This window comes from Pan troglodytes, chromosome 16 (assembly GCF_028858775.2).
Source record: "Pan troglodytes isolate AG18354 chromosome 16, NHGRI_mPanTro3-v2.0_pri, whole genome shotgun sequence".
NCBI lineage: Eukaryota > Metazoa > Chordata > Mammalia > Primates > Hominidae > Pan > Pan troglodytes.
Window position 1 is genome coordinate 7,082,726 of NC_072414.2, and position 21,948 is coordinate 7,104,673.

A 21,948-nucleotide genomic window follows, 5' to 3' on the forward strand; every position below is an offset into this window, starting at 1 on the left:
TCAAATATAAAAAGATACCAAGAACCTTGCTAGCAAACCAAAGTAAGCTCTTGGCCGGGAGCAGTAGTTCACGCCCGTACTCCCAGCATATTGGCAAGCTAAGGTGGGGTAAGTCAGGAGTTAAAGACCAGCCTGGGCAGCATAGCGAATTCATATCTCTACAAAGAAAATTTAAAAATTAGCTGGGCTTGGCGGCACACACCTGTAGTCCTAGAGCTACTTGGGAGGCTGAGGTGGGAAAATCACTTGAGCCCAGAAGTTTGGGGCTGCAGTAGCTATGATCATGCCACTGCACTCCAGTTGGGGTGACAGAGCGAGATCTAATTATTACATTCTGTCCTGCTCCTGTTTCCACTAAAATCACTAACTTAAAATGTGTTCATTCAGCAGGATAAAAATTAAGTGAAATTTGACTTTGGTGCTTTGCTAGCAAAAAATAAATAAATAAAGTGAAATGACAAATTACTTACTGGGAGAAGATCTTTGTAACCTCAATGACAGATTAAAGGTTTGTATCCTTAGCCTATAAAGAAATCTTTAAAATTACTCAGAAAAAAAAATGAATGATTTGCAGCAGAAAATGGGCAATGGAGAAACCAGCACTTCCCACAAGAATAAAAATGGCCAATGAGCAAATGAAAAAGATTCAAAAGCACTAGAAATCAAAGAAAGGTAATGAAAACAATGAGATTTTCTGCTTAAAGACCAGAGAAGACGACAAATGGCAGGGGGAACCTGGAGCTCTGTCCCTGTTGGTGGGAGCATAAACTCAACCAATTTTCCTATAGGATGATTTGAACATTTCTTTTAAAAATCCTAAAACTGTTTTATATTATTTTCTTCTAGAAATTCTACTTCTATGAATTCAGTGCAAAAATCCTCACTCGAGTCCATTAAAATATATATAGAAGGAAATCCACCTCTGGGGTGGCAATGATTCACTTAACATACATCCAGCTGTTGAAAGTGATGATGCCAGGATATATTTCTCCCATAGAAACATGCTTAAAATATAGTAAGTGACAAAAGACCAGGTATTGTGATTCTACTTTTTAAAATGTTTACAGCATAAAAAGTGTGAAAAGCAACAAACCGGAATGTTTTGAGTGGCAAAATTAAAGATTTTTCTTTACATTTTGTCATCCAAATTATTACAAAAACAATGTGATTTCCTTTATAATCATGGAAAAGTGTTATTTTCATTTATTTATATTTACGTTTCTTTTCTTTTTCTTCTTTTTTCTCCTGTATGTATCCCACATAGGCTACAGAGCTTAAATCCCTGCCTCTTGAGAGAAATCAGCCCATTTTCAGGACATGCAGTACACAAAGCTGCCCCATCTTCCCTTTATTTTTATTTTTATCTTATTTATTTATTTATTTATTTATTTATGTTGAGATGGAGTCTTGCTCTGTTTCCCAGCCTAGAGTGCAGTGGCGCATCTCAGCTCACTGCAACCTCCATATCCCGAGATCAAGCGATTCCCCTGCCTCAGCCTCCCGAGTACCTGGGACTATAGGCATGCACCACCATGCCCAGCTAATTTTTGTATTTTTAGTAGAGAGGAAGTTTTACCATCTTGGACAGGCTGGTCTCGAACTCCTGACCTCAAGTGATCCGTCTGCCTTGGCCTCCCAAAGTGCTGGGATTACAGGCGTGAGCCACTGTGCCTGGCCTGTCATATTATTTCTAAACATTTGAGTGACATTTCAATTAAGTGAAATTTAATTCTTACTGACCTGATCTCTTATCCTCTGTTTAATGATACCTTCCAGTTGAAAGGTGTTTCCCCTGTAATCACGGGTGCTAAAGGAAATACAACATGTATTCATTAGGTGGATATCCACTAAACCACGGATTCATGCATTGTAGTCCTTAGACCCTCAGCATCAGAAACACGTGGGAACTTGTTAGACATGCAAATTCCTGGGCCAGCCCCACACCTCCTGAATCAGAAAGTGGGGAAGGACAGCTATCTGTGCTTTAATAAGCCTTGAGATGCTCCCTGAAGTTTGAAAACTACAGAACTAGAATACATATGGTAGTAAGTGCTCATACTTTATCCAAGGTACTAGGGACTCTTCCCCTCTTTTCCATTCTCTTTTCTGTTGAAATAAAATGAGAGCTCCTTTTGACTTAATGGGTATAAGAAAGAAGGCAATGAGATGACCAGGGTTTCAAGTTAGTGTTCAAAATTTAATCAGTGGACAGTGACAGGATGCAAGCCTTCTAAACAGATTGCTGCAAGGAAGCTGATTATAATCTATACAGTAGGTATCATTAGTGTATTGATGTTAAATTTTTGGGGTGGATTAATGGTATTGTGATTATATAGGAGAAGTCCTGGTTCCTAGAAGATATCTGCGAAAGTACTTAACAGTGAAATGCTCTGATACTGCCAACTTACTTTGAAATGATTCAGGGGGAAAAAGGGCACATATACAATCTTCCATACGCAGAAGACAGAAAACAAGTGTGACAAAACATTAACTAGTGAATCCAGTTGAATAGCATACAGATGTTCACTGTATGATTTTATCAACTTTTCTGTGTTTGCAAGTTTTCAAAATAAAAGTTGAGGGAAAGAAACATCACCCCAAATCTTTCTATGAAATGGGACCATAGAAAATGCAGAGAAGTGGACACTTTGCAGAAAAGAGCACCGCACCCATCCGGACAGCATGGTCAAAGTGCAGGCTCTCCTCCAGGAGGCTCTTCTCCGGTCTCTTCTGTGCTGTCACTTCCCCCAAATGCAGCCAAGGCTTTTTTCTAACAACTCTTTTTCTAAAGATGTAATTTTTGTCATTCATCTAAGAAAGAGAAGAAAAGAATTAGTATACATTTAGAAAATAAAATTACACTTACATTTGTGAAAAAGCAAAAAATACTTTGAAAAGTGGGGAAGCAAGAAATGTACTGTTCTACAATTCTGTTCTGTTCTTACCATCTTTTTATTCTGCCAATGACTTCCTATTCCTGCTGTGTATGGTGGGGTGAGCTGCAAATGATTTCTTTTCCTCATTGATTTAAAATGTCATGTTTATAATGCACTAAACTCCCCCAGAAGCATTTGGGTTTATTTCTGGGCTCTATTCTATTCAGGTAATCTATCTGTTCACAAGCCACTATCAATTTTGATTATTGGAGCATCCTAAAGTTAAGTAATTGTTGTTTTTGTTTCTGAGATGCAGTCTCTCACTCTGCCACCCAGCTGGACTGCAGTGGCGTGATCTAGGCTCACTGCAAGCTCCACCTCCCGGGTTCATGGCATTCTCCTGCCTCAGCCTCCCGAGTAGCTGGGACTATAGGCACCTGCCACCACGCCTGGCTAACTTTTTGTATGTTTAGTAGAGATGGGGTTTCACCGTGTTAGCCAGGATGGTCTCGATCTCCTGACCTCGTGATCTGCCTGCCTCGGCCTCCCAAAGTGCTGGGATTACAGGCGTGAGCCACCATGTCCACCTAAGTAATTCTTTGATTCGAATATTAGCCCCTTTTGACTCTAAACTGAAATTCTTATTATCTCTAACTTCTAAAAGACAACAATTATGACTTCAGTGTATAACATACCAGCTTTTTCAGCTATCTTACAGAATTCTCTTATTTTCCTAGTATCAATTCAGTTTATCCATTCAGTTTTCTCTCCAAACACTAATGTTTTCATTTTAGTATCCCTAATCTTTTTTTTTTTTTTTTTTTTTTTTGAGACAGAGTCTCACTCTGTTGCCCAGGCTGGAGTACAGCTGCACGATCTCAGCTCATTGCAACCTCCGCCTCCCAGGCTCAAGCAATCTCTCACCTCAGACTCCCAAGTGGCTGGGACCACAGGCACATGTAACACACCCAGATAATTTTGTATTTTTTTACAGAGATGAGGTCTCACTATGTTGCCCAGGCTCATCTCAAACTCCTAAGCTCAAGTGCTGGGAGCACCTCAGCTCCCAAAGTGCTGGGATTACAGGTGTGAACCACTGCTCCCAGCAGTTTTCCTAATCTCTTATCTTTATCTTTTGTAGTTGCGCTGGCTTATGTGGTTATTAACTGTTAAAGTTAATTAACTGCAGTAACTGTAATACTGGACATTTTGTCTTATTCCTGATCTTAAAGGGATGTTTGTAGAATTTCACCCATCATGCATGATGGCAGCTTTTGGATAGATACATTTATAATCCACTAGGAGTAAAAAAAAAAAAATAGAAATAAATATTGAATTTTATCAAAGTTCTTTCTAACATATATGGAGGGAACCGTGTATTTTCTCCTTAACATCTTGCAACCAGGAATCATACCAGATCTTCTAGTAGTGATTCAAGGGAATGAGCTTCATGTGATTGTGTGGCATAATTTTCCCACTGTGCTATGTTTGCATCACTAGTCATGAACGAGAGAGTGTGTGTGTTTTAATGCTACATTTGTCAGGTACCTTTGTCAGGTTTGGGTTTTCATGTTCTAACAGTTTCAAAAGAAAAAAGTTTGAAAGTTCTACTTTATTCTTTATATGTGGAAATTGCAATAAATTATTTGTGATTTACTGAAAACTTCACTTGAAGGTCTGATATAATTTCATAGCAAAACCAAACCTTTCTTTCTTTTTTGTGGGGGGAGGGTGGGAGGAGTAGGATGGGAGGACACTAACTCATTGATACTTTATGTTTTTTTTTTCTCCTTTAGAATTTATCTTCCAGGGACAATCTGACAATGATGAATTTAACTTAGATTCACAGATTTTAAAAATAATTCTTTTGATATTCTTGGTATCGTTTATTTGCTTATTCTCCAGCTCTGTTGCCCAGGCTGGAGTGCCATAGTCCAGTCATAGCTCACTGCAGCCTTGAACTCCTGGACTCAAGCGATCATGCCCAATCAGCCTCTCGAGTGGCAGAGACTATAGGCTCACGCTACCACACCCAGCTATTTTTTTTACATTTTTAGTGGAGACGGGGTTTCACTATGTTGCCCAGACTGGTCTCGAACTCCTGGGCTCAAGCAATCCTCCCTCCTCAGCCTCCCAAAGTGCTGGAATTACAAGTGTGAGCTGCTGTGCCTAGCACGATTCTCGTTTTTATTATAATAAAATTTGAAGATTGGATAAATAATATAGCCCAATTATTGGAGCCAGACTACATCTACTAAAATTAAATGAAATTTCACTTGTCTGAAATCATGACATACTTTGGAAGATATCTTTGTCATGGTATTAATTAAAATTATGGCTATTTGGCACTCACCAAAATCCGTGAAGCACCTTAAAGACGTAGGCGGCATCCTCCGGAGCAGTCAAAACAGTTACAAGAAGAGGCTGTCGGGACAGCTTTGTCAGGAGAGACATGCTATGCATATAAAGACATAAGGGAGACAGAAAAGAAACAACCATTTTACACACAGGCCCCACGTTGAAAGCTATAGGCTGGGTAATGCAGGCACTGATTTTTGCAAATCACATGCTTTCCATGTGGCATCTCTATATACTGTGCTTTTGCTTTAGAGAGTAGCAGCAAGATTTTCGGTTTTCTGTTTGTTTGTTTGTTTGTTTGTTTGTTTGTTTGAAGGCAGGATCTTGCTCCACCGCCCAGGCTGGAGAGAGTGATGTGATCAGAGCTCACTGCAGCATCGACCTCCTGGGCTCAAGTGATCCTCCCGCCTCAGCCACCTGAGTAGCTGGACTACAGGCATACACCACCGTGTCCCACTAATTTTTGTATTTTTTGTAGAGACAAGGTCTCACTGTGTTGCCCAAGCTGGTCTTGAACTCCTGAGCTCAAGCAATCCTCCTGCTTCAGACTACCAAAATGCTAGGATTACAGGCGTAAGCCACCACACCTGGCCAACATATTTGTTTTCAAAGGATGGTTAATAGTTACCACAAGAAAAACAGGGAAGGCTGGGGCACAGTGGCTCACACCTGTATCCTCAGCACTTTGGGAGGCCAAAGCAGGAGGATCACCTGAGGTCAGGAGTTTGAGACCAGCCTGGCCAACACGGTGAAACCCCGCATCTTCTAAAAATACAAAAATTAGCCAGGCATGGTGGAATGCACCTCTAATCTCAGCTACTCAAGAGGCTGAGGGAGAATCACTTGAACCCAGGAGGCGGAGGCTGCAGTGAGCTGAGATTGCACCATTGCACTCCAGCCTGGGTGGCAGAGCAAGACTCCATCTCAAAAAAAAAAAAAAAAAAAAAAAAGAAAAGAAAAATAGGGAAGATTTGTTAGTAGTCTGTGAGTTCCACAATCATGTCAAGCATATTAAAAATTCCTTAAATTCCTAACTATCTTTTCCTGTCTTTTTTCAAAAGAGGATTTAACTTCATCAGAATTTTTCTTTACATTTAAAACACCTGCATCTTCAGTTGCCTCATCATCCGGCAAAGCAAAGGTCATTCTTCTCAAGCTTTCTTTACATTGTTTACTGTCTTCACTTTCTTCCAGGTCATCATCTTCATCCCTACACTACCAAAACTCTTATAAAAAGAAATATACTGCTTTCCATTAGAAAAACAAAAGGAAACATATTTTCCCTTAATAAAGTTCTTCTTTTATATGCCTAATGCCACCAAATACTCAGAACTTCCAAAATCATTCAGGTATTAAGGAAGAGAAGGTATCATTTAAATGAAATGCTATGTAAGAAACGAACAAAAAGTGTCCAATATAGAGAAAATAAATTATTCATCAATCTATAATACAAACCTCCTATCTCAGAACAATAACAGGATATTTTGGGCACAAAACCAAATCAAAGTTCCTGGTAAGAAATGTTTGATTGCTACTGCCAGTAGTATTTTTCTTCATTAAATGATCCGTAAAGTCCCTTTAAATCCAGACTTTCCTCTGGCTATCTTGAGAATATCTGACAGGAGAGAATCTGACTTCTTAAAACAAACATATGTGAAAACCACAAGTACCAATGCATGATTGGACAATTCCAGCTCACAACGTAAAAGATGGTTCAAAATACTCGCATTTCAGAAATGCTTAGTTCTTCTGCTGCTTCTTCAGCAATTTCATCATCTTGTTTGAACCAGATCATCATCATGATCTCTTGCTATGTCTTCATCACTTTCAACTGGATCAAAAAAATCTTTGTACTTCACATTTCTGGAACTTTTATCTGACTGAAATAAAAAGATTTTTAAAACTATTAACTAGGAATAGAAAAATACATCATTAACACATGCATATATATTTGTGTATACTGTATGTCTACGTTACTTTCTAACTTAATAACACCAGAAACCAAAAATAGTTATTAGGTGAAATTGGCAACTAAAAACATTACCATAAAACTCTTATAAGAACAACCGGAACAGAAACTGAATGGAAGTACAGATTCATTTATAACTGATAAGATAGAGCACAATATTTCTTAGATCCAAATCTTCTAACTACAATTACATCTGTCCTACAAAAACAGAACAAAAGCTAATTTGAGGAGGAGGAAAGTGCTCTCTCCTCGCTCAAAACTTTACCTGAAGTTTTTTACTTCCAAACAGTCCCCCTTGATCTTCATCAGAATCAATATCTTCAAAAAAATCAGTATCTGCCACCTCATCATCATTATCTTTTCGTTCCTCTTCTTTTTCTCTGTTTTCTAAATTGGCCTCCATTTCAGAGTTGGAAGAATTTCTCGTCTACTATGGACTTTTCTCTCGGTTTTCCATGTCCTTTGCTTTGCACCTTGCTCTGCTGTTCCAATTTGTTGATATCAAAGTCAAGGTCAGAATCCTCATCACTGAGAACTGGGCTTTTCCTCAGATTGAATTTGCTTGAGTCTTTTGTTTTGTTTTGTTTTGTTTTTTGAGAGGGAGTCTTGCTCTGTCACCCAGGCTGGAGTGCAGTGGCGTGATCTCGGCTCACTGCAAGCTCCGCCTCCCAGGTTCATGCCATTCTCCTGCCTCAGCCTCCCAATTAGCTGGGACTACAGGTGCCCACCACCACGCCTGGCTAAATTTTTTTTTGTATTTTTAGTAGAGATGGGGTTTCACCATGTTACCCAGGATGGTCTCAATCTCCTGACCTCGTGATCTGCCCACCTCGGCCTCCCAAAGTGCTGGGATTACAGGTGTGAGCCACCGTGCCTGGCCCTGAATTTGCTTGAGTTTAGCTCTCTCACCCATTTCAGGATTGTCACCACCCATATCTGACACGTCCTGCTCCTCCTCTAAATCTTCTAGGTCCTCCTGGCCATCAGCCTCTGTCTCTGAACCAGCCTCTTCATGCTCCTGTTCTTCACTCTCTGGGAGAAGACTGATATCTTCATCTTTCTTTCACTAACCGCATTCTGGAAGCACTGTAAAATTGCTTCATTTTGCAGTTCCAGTTGTTGCAAAGTCTGCTCATCATCAAAACTTTCTATCACAAGTTTTTGTAAAGAGCTGCCATGGATTCTACCATTCTCTACTGTTTTATTAAAGTCATAAAGCACTTTCGTTAAAGAAGTGAACTTTGGTTCCAATCCATCTTGAAACCTATTGGGAGGAATTAAATGAGACTTAGAATTATAGATAATAATTTCACAGCCCTCTTAATTAAAAGAAAAATAAAAACCTCAACTCTTCTGTAAAATCAAATTTGAATAAAGTGTAAGTATAGATTCTGGCCCCAACAATATATAAGCTGATGAGCCACAATGATATATAAAACCTGTCAACCAAGTATTTGTGAATCAGCTGTATAGATTGTTGGCAGGAAAAGCATTACAAATCTATTTGCTTGGAGATATATAGTGAATTAGCCTTAAATTATCTACTCTGCTACATTATATACCACTCCATTCATTCATTCCCTTATTCACTCAATGATCAACATTTGCTTTGGCTACAGTGGTCAAGGAAAACCTCTCCTAGATGTGACATCTCAGATGAAACTTACAGACAAGTATAGTCTTATAAAGATTGGGAAACATGTATTCCAGGCGGAAGAAACAGCAAGAACAAATTCTCTAAGATGCAATTGAGCTTGGTAAGCCTGAGGAATAAAAAAGTGAGCATGGCTATAGCGTGAAGGAGGCAGAAGGTGAAGTTGGAGAGACTGATGGGAGCCAAATTCTGCAGGGCTCAAGGGTAAGAGTTTGCCATTTTAAGTGTAATAAGAAAACGTGAGAAGATTTTAAGCAGAAGGATGAAATGATGATTTATACGAAGGAAGAAGAAAGGGAGGAAGGAGGAGGAGGAAAGTAGAGTGATTAGAAGGTTGATGCAGCATTCCAGGCAAAGGATGATGGTGATTCAAGCTGGAGTTAGAGCAGTGAATATGCTGAGTACAGTTTGGAGGTAGAACTGACAGGATTGCTAAGGAATTAGATACAGAATAGAGAAAAGTGAAGACATCAAAATAGCAGCCTAGTTTTATGTGTGAGCAACTGGAGAGACAGAACTGCCATTTACTGCGATAGGCAAGGCTTGAGTGGTGGAGCAGGGGGAAAGGACTTCAGCGGATGGCAGAGTGTAGGTGGGTAGAAACAACATTCTACTGTATTTTGGACACAGTGAATTTGTGATGCTGAGAGGACCAAAATTTAAAAAATTGTTAAAAGCCGTACGGTGCGGATATCCCAGTTGTGCGCTACCGAATTCCAGCTAAGCTCAGTCTGTAGTTGCTCGTGAGCAAGGAACTCAAGGGAGAGGTTGGAGTTTGAAACATAAATGAGTCATAATTTTATAGATCATATTTGAAGTTCTTCAATAAAATACACACAAAACGTTTGTGTTGGGAAGAGACATGAAAGTTCTAATTCTCAAGAAGCTTAGTGGGGTGGACAGACAAGTGACAAGTTTGTGCTTTCAATAAAGTATGATGGCAGGTAAACACTGAGTGCTTTAGGAGCACAGGCGGAAGGAGAAACCAACACAGTTGTGTGTAGGGGGATGGGGGCCGTAATAAGCCTCGAGGGGAGCTTATAGGTGTGAATAACTGAGGTTAGGTTGATTTCAATAACATTCAACTGAGAGATCCATACTGTAAAAGTTTTAACAATTTTTAAAATTTTGATAGCCTAGGTCCTCTGAAATGTGGGGAAAAGTGATCTACATTTCCCCTTACCTTCCCCCAGCTCCACAATTTGCCAGGGGTCTGCAACCCGTGTCCACGTGCGACCGCAGTCGCACTCGAGCCCGGGATCTGTGCACTTACGTGAGGATGCACTCGGGCCAGCCAGTGGCTTTGCCCACCTCCCTCAGACACCGCTCCAGGGTCCGTCAGCGCCAGGCCCATGGGCCATGGCTGTCTGCAACTCCCGACACAAGCTGCAAGGCAAGAGAGCCGCTGGGAAACCGCACCGCAAGGATGCTGGGATTGGAACAGGAATTAAAAGAAATGAAAAAATGTGTAAGCAAAAACTCAGCTGTATGTAAAAAAAACCCAATTCCCCCTGAGAATGAGAAAGAGCTGTAGTCCTTTAAAAAAACTACCTGTTTTCCTATGGCTAGTGAGCCTTATCGCTCCCTTCCCAGGCATTATCAAAACGCTAATTCCCTAACTGTGCAACTGCAAGGTCACTAAACAAACAAATGCAAGTCACAAAACATATTTTTCCTAAAAACGTAAAAAAAAAAAAAAACATAATGCATGCTTCAATTAAATAACTCTCTGTTTCTCGCTTCTGTAATATGCTTCCCCCTGCACAGATCTACCCGGGCTCCACAAAATGCTAAAAGATAACTCTTTATTCAGCTCAACTCTTTGATCTGCCTGGCGTGGTGGCTCACTCTTGTGATCCCAGGACTTCGGACGGCCAAGTAGGGTGGATCGCTTGTGCCTTGGAGTTCCAGACAGGCCTGGGCAACATGGTGAAACCTGGTCTTTTTGTTTTGTGTTGTTTTGAGACGGAGTTTCGCTCTTGTTGCCCAGGCTGGAGTGCAGTGGCTGGGTCTCTGCTTGCCGCGACTTCCGCCTCCCGGGTTTCGGTAGTTGTCCTGCATCAGCCTCCAGAGTGGCTGGGATTGCAGGCATAAGCCACCAAGCCCGGCTAATTTTGTATTTTTTTTTTTTTTTTTTTTTTTTTTTTTTTTTTTGGTACAGATGGGGTTTCTCCCTGTTGGTCAGGCTGGTCTCAAACTCCCGACCTCAGGTGATCCACCCGCCTAGGCCTCCCGAGGTGCTAGGATTGCAGGCTTGAGCCACCGCTCCCGGCCCAATTTATTAATCAGAAAGGAATAGATCGTCCTGGTGTGGTGGCTCACGCTTGTGATCCCAGTACTTTGGATGGCCCAGCGCGGGGTATCCCTTGAGCCTAGGAGTTCCAGACCTGCCTGGGCAACATGGTGAAACCCGGTCTCTCTCTCTCTTTTTTTTTTTTTTTTTATGAGGCGGAGTTTCGCTCTTGTTGCCCAGGGTGGAGTGCAGTGGCTGGGTCTCCGCTCGCAGCGACTTCTGCCTCCAGGGTTTTAGTAGTTCTCCTGCCTCAGTCTCCGGAGTGGCTGGGATTGCAGGCCTGACCAACATTGCTCTGCTAATTTTTTTTTATTTGTTTTTGGTAGAGACGAGGTTTCTCCATGCTGGGCAAGCTGATCTCAAACTCCAGACCTCAGGTTATCCGCCCACCTCGGCCTCCGGGGATGCTGGAATTGCAGGCGTGAGCCAGCGCACACACCCAATTTATTTTTATTTCATTTTTTATTTTTATATATATATATACTTTTGAGACGGAGTCTCACTTTGTCACCCAGGCTGGAGTGCAGTGGTGCGCTGTCTCGGCTCACTGCAACCTCTGCCTCCCAGGTTCAAGCGATTCTCCTGCCTCAGCCGCCTGAGTAGCTGAGATTACAGGCGCCCGCTAGCACACCCATCTAATTTTTTTTTTATTTTTATTTTTTGTATTTTTAGTAGAGATGGGTTTTCATCATGTTGGCCAGGCTGGTCTCGAACTCCTGACCTCAGGTAAACCCACCTCGGCCTCCCAAAGTGCTGGGATGACAGGAAGGATCGGCCTGGCGTGGTGGCTCACGCTTTTGATCCCAGGAGTTTGGACGGGCCGAGCGTGGCGGATCCCTTGATCCTAGGAGTTCTAGACCAGCCTGGGCAACATGGTGAAAACCGGTCTCTCTCTCTGTCTCTTTTTTTTTTTTTGAGGCGTAGTTTCCCTCTTGTTGCAGGGCTGGAGTGCAGTGCTGCGGTGTCGGCTCCCCGCGGCCTCTGCCTCTGGGTTTGGGTGGTTCTCCTGCCTCAGCCTCCGAGTGGTTGGGATTGCAGGCGGGAGCCACCATGCCCGGCTCTTTTTTTTTTTTTTTTTTTTTTTTTTCTGGTAGAGACAGGTCTCTCCACGTTGGTCAGGCTGGTCTCAAACTCCCGACCTCAGGTGATCCGCCCGCCACGGCCTCCCGGGGTGCTGGGACTGCAGGCGTGAGCCACCGCTCCCGGCCCAATTTATTAATCAGAAAGAAATAGATCGGCCTGGCGTGGTGGCTCACGCTTTCGATCCCAGGACTTTGGACAACCGAGCGTGGGGAATTGCTTGAGCCTAAGAGTTCCAGACCTGCCTGGGCAACATGGTGAAAATCTGTCTCTTATTATTATTATTATTTTTTTTTTTTTGAGGCGGAGTTTCCCTCTTGTTGCCCAGGCTGGAGTGCAGTGGCGTGGTCTCCGCTCGCGGCGAATTCTGCCTCCCGGGTTTTCGTGGTTCTCCTGCCTCAGCCTCCTGAGTAGCTGGGATTACAGGCGCCTGCCACCACACCCGGCTAATTTTTTTTGTATTTTTAGTAGAGACGGGTTTTCATCATGTTGGCCAGGCTGGTCTCAAATTCCTGACCTCCGGTGATCCACCCACCTCCGCCTCCCCAAGTGCTGGGATGACAGGCGTGATCGGCCTGGCGTGGTGGCTCACGCTTTTGATTCCAGGACTTTGGACTGGCCAAGCGTGGGGGATCGCTTGAGCCTAGGAGTTCCAGACCGGCCTGGGCAACATGGTTAAACCCAGTCTTTTTTAAAATTACTTTATTATTATTATTATTATTATTATTATTATTATTATTATTTTTTGAGACGGAGTCTCTCTGTCGCCCAGGCTGGAGTGCAGTGGCGCTATCTCGGCTCACTGCAGCCTCTGCCTCCCAGGGTCAAGGGATTCTCCTGCCTCAGCCTCCTGAGTAGCTGGGATTATAGGCGCCCACCACCACACCCAGCTAATTTTTTTTTTATTTTTTAGTAGATCGTGGTAACTGCCTTAAAATGATGATTGTTCAGAAAGTCGGTTTAATTTAGATACTAAGGATATTGAGGTTATGTAACATTTGAGCAAGTTCTAAAAAAAAGAGAAATAGTATATTTAATTGCTAATAAAGTATTGTCAACTCACAAATATATTCACATAGCATACATTTCAAGAGCAGAATAACCATGAATATAAAAGGAATTAGCAAAAACGAAACAAAAAAGACATGAAGAAATAAAAACAGATGGAACAAATGGCACAAAATACAATGAAAGTTATAAAAGAAACTGTGCCAACAATCACAATAAATGTAAATAGACTGAATAATTAAGAGAAAATGACTATAAAACAGAATTAGGGCACGCGTGGTGGCTCATGCCTGTAATCCCAGCACTTCGGGAGGATGAGGCAGGCGGAGGGATCACAAGGTCAGGAGTTCGAGAGCAGCCTGACCAACATGGTGAAACCCCATCTCTGCTAGGAATACAAAAATTAGCCGGCATGGTGGTGAACATCTGTAATCCCAGTTACTCAGGAGGCTGAGGCAGGAGAATCGCTTGAATCCAGGAGGCAGAGGTTGCAGTGCCGAGATCACACCATTACACTCCAGCCTGGGCAACAGAGCAAGACTCCGTATCAAAAAAAAAAACAAAACAAAAAACCCCACAAAAAACAGAAAATAAACAGTATGAAAAGACATCTAAAACATAAAGTCACAGAAAGACTGAGAGAGATTGAAAAAAGATACACGTCATATGTACCTAAACCAAAGAAGGGTTGGAAGCTATATTATTATCAGATAAAATAGGCTTTGGGCAAAAAGCAATATGGGAGATTTTTTAAGGTCACAATATAATGATAAAAATTCTCATAAACCAAGGGAGAAGGTAATCTAAAATGTTAATGTATCTAATAACTAGCACTCAAAATACATGAAAGCAAAATATGACAAAATTGCAACCCTCAGAGGGCAATTTAAATACATATCTCAGTATCTGATAAAAGAGACAAAAAACAATCAGCACAGACATAGAAGATTTACATCTCTCTAGAAAATTAACAAGCTTGACCTAATGTACGGAAAAAAACATATCTCTCCAAAGTGACAGAATTCACCCCCCCAAGTACATATGTACTGAGCCGTAAGGAAAATCTCAACAAATTCCAAAGAAGCGGAATCATGCATCCATCTTTCTCTCTAACCATAATCTCATTAAACTAAAAACAATAATAAAAAGATAAAGTAAAAAGCCAGAAAGGCAGATGCTAAATGAGAAAGTGACAGAAAAGTTACAGATTTTGTTAAGCATACAAAGCTTGTATGGGGTAAAGCAGTCAAAGGGATATGCAAATTTACACAGAAATCCAACCGATATAAATCCTTGAAAGATACTACATACAGATATTTCATCAGTTCTCACATGCCAAACCCAGCAAAGCCAAACTTTGGAGCCTCCCCTGCGAGCAGACCTGCCACAGGAGGAGAGGCAGCACAAACCTCCCTTTGCAGTGAAAATGCCACATTGTGTGTGCTTCTTACCCCATCACCTCTTTGGAAGTGGCCCCACTCAGCGCTAGCTGAGAATCGCTTCCCTCATACCACTCTCAGTAGTTCACCCCAAGACACACTGGACAACTCTGTACCTGGTAAGTCATTGTGAATCCAATTAATAATGGCATTCAGAAAGTTAGGAATCTTTGAATTATTAGATTCATAGTGATATTCAAAAGAAAGAAAACGACATCATTTCTGTTCCACGCACGTTGCCCACATTCACTGCGTAAAAGGCAAAGGGAACTGTGAGTACCCACAAAGAACCTGATATTGACGGCACATACATTTCTTCATTAGGAAGAATAAATTTAGACTGTAACAATTTAAAAAACCAGAAAATACAACTGTACATTTTAGCTCTTATTAAAATCCAAGAGGTTTAACTTATTTGCTCCTTGTTTAGGTCATTAGTGTCTAAAACATTTCAAAGATAACATATATAGTGGCTACGATTTCTAGTACTTTTTAAAAATTCAAGCGCAGTCTCTTCTAATTAAATGTATAAATGATTTATCTCTCTTTCTTAAAAAGAACCAAGAGCCCCAATTAAAAAGTAAAACTTAAATTTCCTCTTAAAAAATTGTTACGTCAAAATTATCTAATAAACCATAGTTCAGAAAATAATTTCTGAATTAAGAAAATATGAATAATAAAACCAACAGTTTATGTGCTGAATTTCAGATTTTTATTTTTTATTATTTTTAAAATTTTGTTTTAAGTTCTAGGGTACATGTGCAGGAGTGTTACGTAGGGAAACGTGTGCCATGGTGGTTTGGTCCACCTATCAACTCATCACCTCAGTGTTAAGCCCAGCACGCATTAGCTATTTTTCCTGATGCTCCTCCCCCACCCGCCCTGACAGGCCCCAGTATGTGTTGTTTCCCTTCCTGTGTCCATGTGTTCTCATTGAACCTCACATTTTTAAATACAGCATATGCCAGGTGTCATTTCAGTACCCATAATTATACATAGTATAATTATACATAGTATATGTATATGTGTAAATATATGTATATGTGTAAATATATGTATGTAATATGTGTATGTAACTATTATGTAAATATGTATGTATGTATGTAAATATATGTGTAAATATGTATGTGAATGTATGTAAATATATACACGTGTAAATATGTATGTAAAAATATGTACGTAAATATATGTATGTAAATATATGTATATATAAATGTAAAATATGTAAATATTTGTAAATGCAAAATATGTAAATGTAAAATAAATGTAGAATGTAAAATGTAAATGTAAATGTAAAATGTAAAATAAATGTAAAATGGTAAATGTAAAATAAATGTAAAATGTAAATGTAAAATATGTAAATATATGTATATGTGTAAATATATATGTGTAAATATATATGTATATGTGTAATATATATGTATATGTGTAAATATATATGTATATATAACACAGCATACAGCATATGCCAGGTGTCATTTCAGTACCCATAATTATACATAGTATAATTATACATAGTATAATTAGACTACTATGTTAGCTAAAAAATGTTGATTAGATACAAATGTATAAATTTATCTTCTCTAAACGTGGAAATTCTCTAGAGGCTATTTCCAGCTTCTGTGTGGATTGTAGAGCAGGCTGCTACCTGTACCCCAAAAATGAACACCTTAAAAAAAAGACAACTTTCTCAGCCTCCCTATTGCACACACATATGAAAAATATGTTAAATTCAACGCCAAATATTCCTGAGATCAACACAGCAGTGATCCCAAAGAGAAAATTTCTCTTTGCTAATGGGCGCAAACTTGAAGGGCAAAGCAATGGAAGGGTAAGTCTGCAGACTCAGGGGTGGGGCTCAAGTCAGAATCACGTGGAAGATCATTGCCACATGTTTTTGTTTTTTTAAATAGCAAACACCACCAAGTGGAGCCCGCCGGGTTTAGTAGATACTAAACCTCTAAGGAGTGGCGCATCCGAGACTGAAATTCCCATCTTTTGATTCCCAGCTCAAGGTCTCTGAAATGCCAGCACCAGCTGTGAAATTGTTTTTCTGCATTTTCATGGGGACCTTTTCTTCTATACTGCCATACTCTTTTTTTTGGAACAGTTATACCTGATCTTCCTATTTTTGTGTGTGTTCCACCGAAAGTTTTTCACTCTAAACACTTCCCTCTTTCCAACTGAGCATTTACATCTGTAACAAGGACAAAAACATCTAACATCTCTCTCACCCTTGGTTTGTGTTTTGTTTTGTTTGTTTTTGAGACAGGGTCTTGCTCTGTCACCCAGGCTGGAGCGCAGTGGCGTGATCACCGTTCACTGCAGCCTCGAGCTCCTGAGCTGAAGCGATTTTCCCACCTCAACCTCTGAGTAGCTGAGACTATAGGTGTGTGCCACCACGCCTGGCTAATATTTGTATTTTTTGTAGAGATGGGTTTTTGCCATGTTGCCCAGGCTGGTATTGAACTCCTGGCTTAAGTGATCCTCCTGCCTAGGCTTCCCAAAGTGCTGGAAGGAATTACAGGTATGAGCCACCGTGCCTGGCCTCACCATTGTTAAAATTATGGAAATCGTGTTTGCAAAGCAGGTTGGCCTGTTTGGAAAAGGGTGTCATAATTTCTCAGGTAACTCCAAAAAGAGAAAGCTACGAAAATTACTTTAATACATTCATTACAGTCTCAGTATAAGATTATAGCTTCCGGCCGGGCGCGGTGGCTCACGCCTGTAATCCCAGCACTTTGGGAGGCCGAGGCGGGCGGATCACGAGGTCAGGAGATCGAGACCATCCTGGCTAACACGGTGAAACCCCGTCTCTACTAAAAATACAAAAAATTAGCCGGGCGTGGTGGTGGGCGCCTGTAGTCCCAGCTACTCGGGAGGCTGAGGCAGGAGAATGGCGTGAACCCGGGAGGCGGAGCTTGCAGTGAGCCCAGACCGCGCCACTGCACTCCGGCCTGGGCGAAAGAGCGAGACTCCGTCTCAAAAAAAAAAAAAAAAAAAAAAAAAAAAGATTATAGCTTCCTCTCCCAAAGCGTAACCACAACCTGACGCAGGATGAGTTGGTTTGAAAATACCGCATACAATATCCTCTTGAGTAGAATCATAATTTAGAACTCTAAAAATGACCAGAAACAAAACTGTCCAAGTTTGTTTAACCTAATGTGTTTCAACTTATTTGACTAGAAAACTCTTCATTCGTGCAACACTTATAAATATCCCATGGCAAATCTAGTTTTCTATGAATAATGAACAAAACATTTATAATTTAAAACTAAAATTGTCTTCTAAGCAGAGATCTACGTATCAATAAAATGAAGAAATAAAATTTCCATACTGTTTTCTTCCCAATACAAGGATTAGAAGGAAAGGGAAAAGAGTAACAGCGAGAATCAATAGCCCATGTCTGGCCAGGCTCCATGGCTCAATCACACCTGTAATCGCAGCAATTTCAGAAGCTGAGGCGGGAGGATCACTGGCCTTTAGTGATCCTTGAATGAAACTCCATCTCTAAAAAATTAAAAATATTAGCTTAGAGAATCATTTGGGCCCAGGAGTTTGAGGCTGTATTGAACTATGACTATGCTACTGCATTCCAGCCTGGGCAACAGGCTGCTTAAACCTGGAGGGGCGGAGCTTGCAGTGAGCCGAGATCGCGCCACTGCACTCCAGCCTGGGCAAAGGAGCCAGACTCCGTGGCAAAAAAAAAAAAAAAAGAGATTCTATTCACAATAGCAACAAAACCCTGAGAATATATCTAGCAAAGTATACACAAGGCCTTTCATGAAGAGTATTGCCATAGCCTGAATGTGTCTCCCAAAATTCATGTATTAAAACTTAATTCCCAAGATGATAGTACTAAGAAGTGGGGCCTTTAAGAAGTGATTAAGACATAAGGGTGAGCCCTCATGCATGAGATTAGTGCCTTCCTTATAAAAGGGCTTGTGGGTGGTGGTAAATCTGTCCCTTCTGCCTCATGAGAACATAGCATTTGCCTGCTCCAGAGGAAGCAGCATTCAACCTACCATCTTGGAAGCAGAGACCAGGCCCTCACTAGACACTGTGTCTGCTGGAGTCTTGATCTTGTTCTTCTCAACCTCCAGAACTGAGAAAATAAACTTCTGCTCTGTGTAAATTACCCAGTCTCAGGTGTTTTGTTATAGCACTATGAAGGGACTAAGACAAATATAAAAACTACCCAGAGACTTAAAGGAAGAACTGACTAAACTGAAATATATGCCATATATATTATGAATCGTAGGACTCAATGCTATAAACATACTACTTCTCAACAAATTAATCTATAAATTCAAGAAATTCCTACACAAATCCCAATAGAATTTTTTTGTGGAACTCGAGAGGCTGATCCTAAAATTCATACAGTCACTTGAGGGGCCAAGAATAGTGTAACAGGACTGGCAGGGCTGGTGGCTCACACCTGTAGTCCCAGTACTTTGGGAAGTCAAGACTGGAGGATGGCTTGAACCCAGGAGTTCAAGACCAGCCTAGGCAACATAGCAGGATGTTGTCTCAAAATATTAAAAATAAATAAATAAATAAATAAAAAGAAGGTTAAGTATGCACATTTTGTTGTGAATTTCAATTTTATAGTGATTTTTTTTTTTTTTTTTGAGACAGGGTCTTGCTCTGTCACCCAGGCTGGAGTGCAGTGGTGCCATCTGGTTCACTGCAACCTCTGCGTGGGCTCAAGCAATCCTCCCACCTCACTCTCTGGAGTAGCTGGGACCACAGTTATGTGCCACCACACCTGACTAATTTTTATTTTTATTTTTTTGTAGAGACGGGGTTTTTCCATGTTGCCCAGGTTGTTCTCAAACTCATCCACCTGCCTTGGCCTCCGTAAGTGAGATCACAGACATGGGCCACTGTGCCCGGTCTAGTGCGCTTTTTTTTTTTTTTTAACCAAACAAACGATGAAGTCTCAGGAGTAAAAGTTGATACACAAGTAAATTTTATTGGTAATGTTTTTGTGTGGTCTTTAAGCAGAGGGAAAATTAGTCTGCATTATGGTGTATCCAGACTAAATAACTGATATTAAAATGAAATTATCCTTAGGATTTGCAATCTTAGAGAAAACTTTTTCATTTTTTTTGAGTTACAAATTATCTTCACTTACATTTGACAACAGTGAGTCACAGAGGGATTAAGTATCTTACTCAAGATCTTGCAAGTGTTTGGTTTGAACCCAATCTTTTCACTCTGCAGAACTCAGAGTCACTCTTATTTGGAAACTTTTTAACTGATGTGGATCCTCTAATATGGGCTTCCTATTATTCATTCCGTATTAGTCAGAAGTTTTGCAAGCAGGCAGAATTCATTTTGCCAATTACAGGATTTTCCCTCAGTTGCAGTCAAGGTTCATAAAACTATAACTATTTATCTTTAATTATAAATTTTGTTTTTGAGACAAAGTCTTGCTCTGTTGCTCAGACTGGGATCCAGTGGCACAGCAACAGCCCATTGCAGCTTTGAACTCCTGGGCTCAAGGGATCCTCCGCCTCAGCCTCCCAAGTACCTGGGACTACAAGTGCATGCCATCATCCCTGGCTAATTTTGTTAAAAAAAAAAATTGTAGAGATAGGGTCTTGCTTCGTTGCCCAGGCTGGTCTCAAACTCCTGGCCTCAAGCAAGCCTTCTGCCTTGGTCTCCCAAAGTGCTGAGATTACAGGTGTCAGCCATTGCACCTGGCCAAAACTGTAACTATATATACACACACACATAACTACATATATATGTGTGTGTGTATGTATGTGTGTGTGTATATATATTTTTATATATAAATAGATATATCTGAAAGGCATCAAAAGAAAAAAGCTGTAACTTTTAGTCTTGATCTTGATAGTGACTTGATTAGGCTATCTGTTTAACATCAAAGATGCAAATTAATGCTTTCTTTGGGTGAGCATATTAAAAATGCAGAAAATATTGGAGTAGTTTTTTATGTCAAATAAATTGTATTCTGTGTATTTAAGGTATACAACATGATTTTATGGGATGCATATAGATGGTTAAAAAAATTACTACAGTGAAGCAAATTAACGTATCCTTCAACTCAGATAGTTACACGTTTTCTTTTTGTTTGGTGGCAAGAGGAGCTTAAAATCTCATTTAGCGTGAATCCCAAATACAGCACAATTTTATTACCTATATTTCTCACATTGTACATTATATTTCTAGGCTTGTTCATCCTACATATCTGCTACTGTGTAACCTCTGAGCTATGTCCACCCATTTTCTCTCTTGCCCCCCAAGTAATTTCCTAAAGTGTCTCATATAAAAAGGCAGTAGCTTTCAGCTTAAACTTTTTCTCTGTATATATTTAAGTCAATTTCTTTGAGGTATGTTTTTCTCTCCAGAATAGTTAGATGTAGGCATACCACTTTAATGTTGACACTAGTTTACCTAGAACTTATCTTCTGCAAATCTGTCTCTATGTCCATCTCTGTCTCCATCTTTGTCTCTATCTTTATCTCTGTCTATCTATCTATCCATCCATCCATCCATCCATCCATCTATCTATCTATCCATCTATCTGTCTATCTAACTAAAGCAAATTAATGCCCTTCTCCTATTTATGGAATCGAGACCATAAACAGAGGTGAGGGAAAGAATTTGGCAGGAATTGCGATGTGTATTACCTGTGGCATAAGGAAACTTTACAGAACTAGGGTCAAAAGTATACTTTCTAGTTCTTTCCCATGGCTTTTCACTTTGATGTAGTCCTTATCAGGCAACTGAGGTTTTATATAAGTCCCCTGATTCTTAGAACATGAAGGTGTAGTATTCAAGTTTGGTCCCTTGAAACCACAATTTTTGTTAAAAAAAATTAAGAAAATTGTATAATTTCCTCAGCAAATACATATTGATCATCTGTTATACAGCCATGAGAAGTGGTTCTGTTGAACACGTTTATTTTATCAGATCCCAGTTCTAAACCAGGCATAGAATGGAAACCATGAAGGTAGGATGAAATAACTTCTGAATGTTTGAAAATAGTGTACTTAAAAATAAATATCAGGTGTTTTTGTTTTGTTTTTTGTTTTTTGTTTTTGAGACAGGGTCTCACTCTGTCACCCAGGCTGGAGTGTGGTGGTGCCATCTCACCTCATTGCAGCCTTGACCTCCCAGGCTCGGGTGATCTCCCACTTCAGCCTCCCAAGTAGCTGGGACTACAGGCACATGCCACCATGCCCAGCTAATTTTTTGTATTTTTTGTAGAGACAGGGTTTCACCATGTTGCCCCAGCTGGT

General features: G+C 40.5%; 1 pseudogene; it reads right to left on the reverse strand.

Moving 5' to 3' along the window:
* Positions 1 to 1,725: 1,725 nt before the first annotated feature.
* LOC100613718 (U3 small nucleolar ribonucleoprotein protein MPP10-like) lies at positions 1,726 to 14,694 on the reverse strand (annotated as a pseudogene).
* Between the last annotated feature and the right edge of the window lie 7,254 nt (positions 14,695 to 21,948).